Raw genomic sequence first — 9,901 nt, forward strand, 5'->3', positions numbered from 1 at the left:
CCGTGGGCACTAGAACAGTATATTATCGGACCTTCGACGTAGTGAACCGGGTTTAAAAATAATTATTAGAAATATTTATGGGTTTAGTGGTGTGTCTAATTAGGTGAATTTAGCTTAATTTAGAGTAATTAGAAAAAAAGACTAAATTGAATAAGAGGTAAAAGTTTAAATCTAAAGCAATAGAAAGTAAAAAGGACCAAAATGGCAAAAATGCCATTAAGTAATGGTTGAGGCGGCATAAATGTATTAAAATCTAAGATTTTATTTAGATTATATATATATATATTATATAATTGATTAGTATAATTATTAATTGTTATGGTTTTATATTATTATTAGTATTATTATTAAATAAATTAAATAGTAGAGAATTGTATGGTAATAAAAATATTGGTACATTTGTAATTTAAATACTTAAATTACTTATAATTTAAGTATAAAGATATTTTTAATTAAATAATTAAATTATGATATTTTATACAATAAACAAATTGAATAATGACAATTGTAATAAAAACATTAGTACATTTGTAATAAATAGATACATGTGCACTTGTTATAAAATAATTTGTTTATTTAATATTAAAGTAATAGATAATTAGATCAAATTATATTATTGATAATTAAATAATTAAATTATTATATTTTTGTGTAAAAATAAAAATAAACGATGGCAAGTGTATGGTATTGGTGGTGTACATTTGTATGTATTTGATTAAATACTTAATAGATATTTAAAATAAATATATTATAATATATGCTAATTAAATAAATAAAGTAAATAAAGTAAATAAAAGATAAAAGAAAAAGAAACAAACAGAATAGAAACAGAAAGCATTCGAAAACAGGGGAGAAAAAGAGAAATAAAAAGGGAAAGAAAAGAAAAAGGAAAAACTAGAGACTTGAAGTTTAAAGCTTTGATTGCTAATATCGAGCCTGAAGCATCGACCCAAAAAAGAAAAGAAAATATCGTCGAGGATTAAATCCGAAGAGAATTCTGGTTTGTATCACTATAATTCAAACTTTATCATTATTATGTGTTTAATTTACTATTTATGTGTGGTAACTATTTTAAGGTAAGTGTTTAGTAAAATGATAAATTTATGATTGGGTACTGAAATTGAGATTGATACTGAACTGAATTATGGAATACTGAATATTATTTTAAATACTGAATTGAATTGTGAAGTTACTGAATATTGTTATGTATACTGCATTGATCCGTGATATTACTGAAGTAATGAATTACTGTAATACTATGAAACTGATTGAAATAGAGAATTATATTTGATACTGAACTGAGATGGAAATTGTACTGAAAAGTGAATTAAATACCCTATTAACTAGTCGGATATAGTTGGCATGCCATAGGATATGAAAGAGTACGAGTTTTTGCCGGCTTACTGATCAAGCATTTATGTGCCGACTATTGTTGCTGTTATTGTTATTGTTACTGATTCGACACTTTGTGTGTCGAATACTGTTACCGTTACTATTACAAATTCAGCACTTTGTGTGTTGAATCTTTATTCTTATTATTGTTACTACTATCGCTTTCGATTCATCGCTTACGTCTTGTGTACTAAGGCACAATGTGCCATACTGGTGTGTTGGTTGGAATCCGTGTATCCGCCGAGTCCGAGTCAAGTTAATAGGGACAAATGAAATAAATTTACAGATAAAACTAAATTTGAATAATATGGCATATGTGAAAGGTGAGAATTGAAATAAAGAAATAAGAATGGTATATATATAATCAAATGATAACATAAAAAGATTGAATTGTTCATTAAGTGATGATAATTGTAATGTAAAAGTATGTGTGTGATTTAATGTATTTAATTATAAATTGAATTATAGTGATACCACTGAGTATATGCATATTCAGCGTACGGTTGTTTCCGTGCACAGGTTGTAGAAGTCAAGTATTGAACCAACATCCAAAGCCAAACCCGACTTCAGCAAACTTTTGGTGAAGTATATTTTCTTTTGGTAATGTGGCATGTACATATGATGTGTATAAAGGTTATTATGTTTTGAATATAAATAATTAAAAATGTCAGTATTATAAGTCTAAGAATTATAATGAAAGAAGTTTATCCATTTCAATTTAATTAGTACATTGATAAATTTAAATTGATATTATATTGATTGAGTTTGATCGGAAGGTATTTAGAATAAAAAATGAGTATGTGAAATTAATTGATTGAATTGGTTATGTTTGAAATGGATATGGTTTTAATTGTAGGAGGTTTTATGTAAAAATAAACAGAAATGCTGTCGAAATTTATAAAAAAAAATCGGACTACTTGAATGAGTCCCGTTTCACTTTTAATACATGTTTTAGACTTCGAAAGTTCATTATAGGAACTTAGTCATTAAATTATACTAAGAATGTTATTTTATTTTTGAATTATTCGTAAGTTGTCTGATATGTCTGGTAATACCTCGTAACCCTATTTCGACGACGGTTCAGGGTTAGGGGTGTTACAATTGTTAGTATCAGAGCTAAGGTTTAGTCGATTCTCAAACTAAATCAAGCTCGTAAATGAGTTTAAAAGTACATTACACATTTAAGTCGAAAATGAGTCGGGTTTTTGGATACTAATATATTTATTTGATTTTGTTTTATAAATAAAATGTCAGATGAAAGAATGGATGATGTTGAATAAGAAAAGTATACTGGAAGTCGAGAATTTGAATAACTGAATCTGCTACACCTAGTGTGAATCTGTTAGATAATCAACCTCCTAACGTAGGAAGAGAAAGAGATGACTCACAACTATTAAGAGCTATAGCCGATGTATTACAGCGTGTAGCGGGAACTGTACCTGCTACTACATCAATACCTACTGTCAAACGGGCCCCAATTAAAGAGCTACATAAATATAGTGCCACGGAGTTTTTGGACTAAGAGGAATTGATCCGTCCGCTACTGAAAATTGGATGGAATCAACAAAAAGAGTTTTGCAACAATTAGATTGCACCCCCCGAGAGAGTCTGATATGTGTTGTATCACTGTTACAAGGAGAAGCGTATCTCTGGTGGGAATTTGTGGTTAGGCATTTGTCGGATGATCAGGTAACCTGGGACTTGTTTCAAAAAGAATTTCAAAAAAAGTTTATTAGGGAAATGTATATTGAAGAGAAAAAATAAGAGTTTTTAGTGTTGAAACGGGGTAATATGTCAGTACTGGATTATGAGCGAGAGTTCTCTAGACTGAGTAGGTATGTATTAGAATATGTTCCAACCGAGGCTGATAGTTGTAAAGGATTTCTACGGGGACTGCGAGATGAAATCAAGATTCAATTGGTAAGTCTCAGAATTACTGAACTTGTTGATCTGGTTGAGTGAGCGAAAATGATAGAACAAGTACTGGGCCTGGATAAAAAGTCAGAAACAGGTAAATCAGCTGGGAAATGTATAGAAACTACCAGTTCTAATCCATTACCGAAGAGATTCAGAGAATCAAGAAGTGGTTGGAGATCAAGCTTTCGGTCTGATAAGAGTGACAGAAGCAGAAGAAAAATAGATTACTGTCTCCACCAGTAGTGTAAAAGCTCCACCCCGGGAAAGTAAAAATCTTGAATGCGGTTTTGTGGGAAAAGACATTTTGATGAATGCTGGAAGAAAATCGGAGGATGTTTCCACTGTGGCTTTACTAAACACTTTGTTAAAGATTGTCCGAGAACTCAGAGTAGTACACCTGCCACATCTCAGAGATCGGTATCGACTGCCAGGGGTAGAGGAATGTCCAGAAGAGGTTCTGTTTCGAGGAAAGGAGGAGCTGGTAGAGGCAGTAATATAGCTACATAGCAATTTAAAGCCAGAGCTCCAGCTGGAGCTTATGTAGTCAGAACCCGGAAAGAAGGCAATGCTCACGATGTGGTGACAGGTATATTTTTACTGTATTCTAAGCCTGTTTATACTTTGATTGATCCTGGATCTTCACACTTATATATTAATTCAAAATTAGTAGAGTCAGGGAAATTAAAAACAGATATGTCTAAAGTCTCAATAGAAGTATCAAGTCCATTGGGGCAAACAATATTAGTTAATCAGGTGTGCCCGAGATGCCCGCTAATGATATATGATAAAAAATTTTTGGTGGATTTATTAATAATGCCTTTTGGGGATTTTGATGTTATGCTGGATATGGAGTGGTTAGCTGAACATGGGGTAATTTTGGACTGTTATAACAAGAAATTTAGTGTTCAGACTGAATATGGTGATAGTGTTGAAGTAAATGGAATCCGTACTAGTAGGTTAGCTCGAATCATATCAGTAATTAAAATTAATAAGTTGCTTCATCAGGGTTGTACAACATATCTGGCATATGTTATTAATTCTGATTCAGTCGGAAGTCAATGTAGTCAGATTAGAATTGTATGTGAATTTCCTGATGTATTCTCTGAAGAGTTATCTAGATTACTTCCTGATCAGGAAGTTGAATTTGTGATCGAAGTATACCCGGGTACAGATCCAGTGTCGATACTTCCATATCGTATGTCACTTACTGAATTGAAGGAGTTGAAGGTACAACTGTAAGATTTACTAGAACGAGGTTTTATACGACCTAGTACCTTATTATGGAGAGCTCTAGTGCTATTTGTTAAAAAGAAAGATGGTTCGATGTGGTTATGTATTGATTATCGGCAATTGAACAAGGTGACAATCAAGAATAAATATCCGTTACCACCTTCTGATGATTTATTTGATCAATTGAAAGGAGTTTCAGTATTTTCAAAGATTGATTTAAGATCGGGCTACTATCAGTTAAAGGTGAAAGAAAGTGATGTACCGAAGAAAACATTTCATACAAGATATGGTTATTACGAGTTCTTAGTGATGCCATTTGGGTTAACAACTGCCCTAGCTGCTTTTATAGATCTTATGAATCGAATTTTTCAGCCGTACTTGGATCAGTTCATGGTAGTTTTTATTGATGACATTTTGGTATATTCAAAGTCTGAATCTGAACATGAGCAGCATCTCTGAATTGTTTTGCAAATATTACGAGAGAAACAGTTGTATGAAAGATTGAGTAAATGCAAATTTTAGTTATCAGAGGTAGTATTTCTTGGTCACGTGGTATCAGCAAATGAAATTAGAGTGGATCTAAAGAAGATTAAAGCAATCGTCCTGTGGAAAACTCCCAAAAATGTGTCAGAGGTACGTAGTTTTCTTGGATTAGCTGGGTATTATCGAAGGTTTGTGAATGGATTTTCAAAAATAGCTTTACTGATGATAAAATTATAGCAAAAGAATGTTCCGGTTGTCTGGAATGATCAATGTCAAGAAAGCTTTATGAAATTGAAGTAGATGTTGACAGAGGCACCAGTTTTGACTTTACCAGAATCAGGAAAAGATTTTATTGTGTATAGCGATGCTTATTTGAATAGGCTCGAGTGTGTACTGATGCAAAGTAGGAAAGTGATAGCTTATACTTCTCGACAATTGAAACCACATGAATGTAATTATTCGATACATGATCTGGAATTAGCAGCTGTGATCTTTTCTTTGAAAATATGGAGACACTATTTATACGGTGAAAAATGTTACAGTTATACAGATCATAAAAGTCTCAAGTATCTTCTATCACAGAAAGAGTTGAATTTGAGACAGCGTCGATAGATAAAACTTCTAAAAGATTATGATTGTGTTATTGATTATCATCTAGGTAAAGCTAACGCGGTAGCTGATGCATTGAGTAGGAAGGCAACAATTGAATTGCGAGCGATATTTGCACAGCTCAGTATTAGTGATGATGGAGGTTTATTGGCTGAATTAAGAATTAAACCAGTGATGTTTGAACGAATCAAGTCAGCTCAATTAGAAGATGATAAGCTAATGAAGAAAAGAGAAATGGTTTAGAGTGACATAGCAGGGAATTTTAGTATTGATGAACATGATTGTTTGAAATACCGAGATTGAATTTGTATTCCAATCAATTCAGAGATTAAAGAATTAATTCTTCAAGAAGCATATGACGATCCATTTGCTCTACACCCTAGAGGCACAAAGATGTACCGTGATTTACGAATATTGTGCTGGCGGCCAGAGATGAAAATAAATATAGTTGAATATGTCAGTAAATGCTTGGTTTGTCAGCAGGTGAAAGCAGAGCATCAGGTTCCTACTGGATTATTACAGCCGATTACTATTCTAGAATGGAAATGGGATCGTGTTACGATGGATTTCATTACGAGATTGCCATTGTCCGTAAGCAAGAAAAATGCTATATGGGTAATAGTTGATTGACTTACAAAGTTGGCTCATTTTATAGCTGTTAGAATGAACTGGTCATTTCAGAAACTAGCAGAGGTCTATATTCGGGAAATTATAAGGTTGCATGGTATACCGACTTCTATAATTTCTAATCAAGATCCTCGATTTACATCAAGATTCTGGAAACGGTTACATGAGTCTTTGGGTACTAAACTTAATTTCATACAGCATTTCATCCACAGACTGATGGGCAATCTAAGCGAGTAATTCAGATTTTGGAAGACATGCTTCGAGCCTGTGTTATTGATTTTGAATCTGGTTGGGAACATTACTTGCTATTAGCTGAATTTGTTTATAATAACAGTTTTCAGCCTAGTATTCAGATGACTCCGTATGAAGCTCTATGTGGTAGAAAATGTCGATCACCTGTATGTTGGACAGAATTAAATGAAAAGAAGATAATTGGACCTGAATTGATTCGTGAAACAGAAGAAACAGTCAAGAAGATTTAACAGAGATTAAAAGTAGTTTTTGACAGACAAAATCTTATGCTGATCTGAAACGTCGGGACATTGAATACTCAGTCGGGGATAAAGTGTTTCTCAAAGTTTCTCCTTAGAAGAAAGTATTAAGATTTGGCCGAAAAGGAAAGTTAAGTCCTCGATTTATCGGGTCGTATGAAGTTATAGAGAGAGTTGGACTAGTTGCTTACCGATTGGCTTTACCTCCGGAATTACAGAAAATTCATGACGTTTTTTATGTTTCCATGTTACGAAGGAATCGATAGGATCCATCTCATATTATTTCTACTAAACACATTGAGATTAGACCGGATTTGTCATATAAAGAAGAACCAGTTCAAATGCTAGCTCGAGAAGTGAAAGAATTAAGAAACAAACGGGTCCCTCTAGTAAAAGTACTGTGGAGAAGCCATAGTGTGGAAGAAGCAACATAGGAACTGGAGGAAACTATGAGATCACAGTATCCTCACTTATTTTCAGGTAAAATTTTGAGGACAAAATTTTTTAAGGGGGGAGAAATGTGACAACCCAAAATCCGTGGGCACCGAAAAAGTATATTATTGGGCCTTCGACGTAGTGAACCAGGTTTAAAAATCATTATTAGAAATATTTATGAGTTTAGTGGTGTGTCTAATTAGATTTTAATTAGGTGAATTTAGCTTAATTTAGAGTAATTAGCAAAAAGGACTAAATTGAATAAGAGGTAAAAGTTTAAATCTAAAGCAATAGAAAGTAAAAAGGGCCAAAATGACAAATATGCCATTAAGTAATGGTTGAGGCGGCATAATGTATTAAAAATCTAAGATTTTATTTAGATTATATATATATTATATTATATAATTGATTATTATAATTATTAATTGTTATAGTTTTATATTATTATTAGTATTATTATTAAATAAATTAAATAGTAGAGAATTGTATGGTAATAAAAATATTGGTACATTTGTAATTTAAATAATTAAATTATGATATTTTTATACAATAAACAAATTGAATAATGTCAATTGTAATAAAAATATTGGTACATTTGTAATAAATAGATGCATGTGCACTTGTTATAAAATAATTTATTTATTTAACATTAAAGTAATAGATAACTAGATTAAATTATATTATTGATAATTAAATAATTAAATTATTAGATTTTTGTGTAAAAAATAAAATAAATGATGACAAGTGTATGGTATTGGTGGTGTACATTTGTATGTATTTGATTAAATACTTAATAGATATTTAAAATAAATATATTATAATATATGCTAATTAAATAAATAAAGTAAATAAAAGGTAAAAGAAAAAGAAACAAACAGAATAGAAACAGAAAACATCCGAAAATAGGGGAGAAAAAGAGAAAGAAAAAAGGAAAGAAAAGAAAAAGGAAAAACTAGAGATTTGAAGTTTGAAGCTTTGATTGCTAATATCGAGCCTGAAGCATCGACCCAAAATGAAAAAAAAAAATCGTCGAGGATTAAATCTGAAGAGAATTTTAGTTTGTACCACTATAAGTCAAACTTTATCATTATTATGTGTTTAATTTACTAATTGTGTGTGGTAAGTATTTTAAGGTAAGTGTTTGGTAAAATGATAAATTTATGATTGGGTACAGAAATTGAGACTGATACTGAACTGAATTATGGAATACTGAATATTGTTTTAAATATTGAATTGAATTGTAGAGTTATTGAATATTGTTATGTGTACTGCATTGAACTCTTATATTACTGAAGTAATGAATTACTGTAATACTGTGAAGCTGATTGAAATAGGGAATTATATTTGATACTGAACTAAGATGGAAATTGTACTGAAAAGTGAATTAAATACCTTATTAACTAGTCGGACTAGTCAGATATAGTTGGCATGCCATAGGATATGAAAGAGCATGTTTTTTTCCTGCCATCGATCGAGCACTTATGTGTCGACTCATCGCTATCGTTACCATTAATGTTACCGATTCGACACTTTGTGTGTCGAATACTGTTACTGTTACTATTACAGATTCAGCACTTTATGTTTTGAATATCATTATCATATCATATCGCTACTGCTTCGACATCTTGTTTAGGTATTGTGTACCGTTAAGGCACAATGTGTCGTACTGGTGTGTTGGTTGGAATCCGTGTATCCGCCGAGTCCGAGTCAAGTTAATAGGGACAAATGAAATAAATTTACTGATAAAACTAAATTGAATAATAAGGCATATGTGAAAGGTGAGAATTAAAATAAAGAAATAAGAATGGTATATATATATATATAATCAAATGATAACATAAAAAGATTGAATTGTTCATTAAGTGATGATAATTGTAATGTAAAAGCATGTGTGTGATTTAATGTATTTAATTATAAATTGAATTATAATGATACCACTGAGTATATGCATACTCAGCGTACGGTTGTTTCCATGCGCAGGTTGTAGAAGTCAAGTATTGAACCAGCATCCAAAGCCAGACCTGACTTCAGCAAACTTTTGGTGATGTATATTTACTTTTGATAATGTGGCATGTACATAGGATGTGTATAAAGGTTATTATGTTTTGAATATAAATGATTAAAAATGTTAGTATTACAAGTCTAAGAATTATAATGAAAGAAGTTTATCCATTTCAATTTAATTAGTACATTGATAAATTTAAATTGATATTATATTGATTGAGTTTGATCAGAAGGTATTTAGAATAGAAAATGAGTATGTGAAATGAATTGATTGAATTGGTTATGTTTGAAATGGATACGGTTTTAATTACAAGAGGATTTATGTAAAATAAGCAGAAATGCTGTTGAAATTTATAAAAAAAAAATCAGAGTACTTCAATGAGTCTCGTTTCACTTTTAATACATGTTTTAGACTTCGAAAATTCATTATAAAGACTTAGTTATTAAATTATACTATGAATGTTATTTTATTTGTGAATAATTCGTAAGTTGTCTGATATGTCTGGTAATGTCTTGTAACTCTGTTCCGGCGACGGTTCGGGATTAGGGGGTGTTACAGAATCCCATTCTAGGAGTATCTTGGTTTGGGGATATCCGTAAAAAGGATATCTTAGTCTAGGTATATCCCATTCCATGGATGTCCTAGCGTCGATTTAGGGTTTTTTTTGAAGAAAAATACTGGGCTATTATTAAAATGCAAAAACACATAAAAC

Source organism: Gossypium arboreum, chromosome 3 (genome assembly GCF_025698485.1).
Source record: "Gossypium arboreum isolate Shixiya-1 chromosome 3, ASM2569848v2, whole genome shotgun sequence".
Taxonomy (NCBI): domain Eukaryota; kingdom Viridiplantae; phylum Streptophyta; class Magnoliopsida; order Malvales; family Malvaceae; genus Gossypium; species Gossypium arboreum.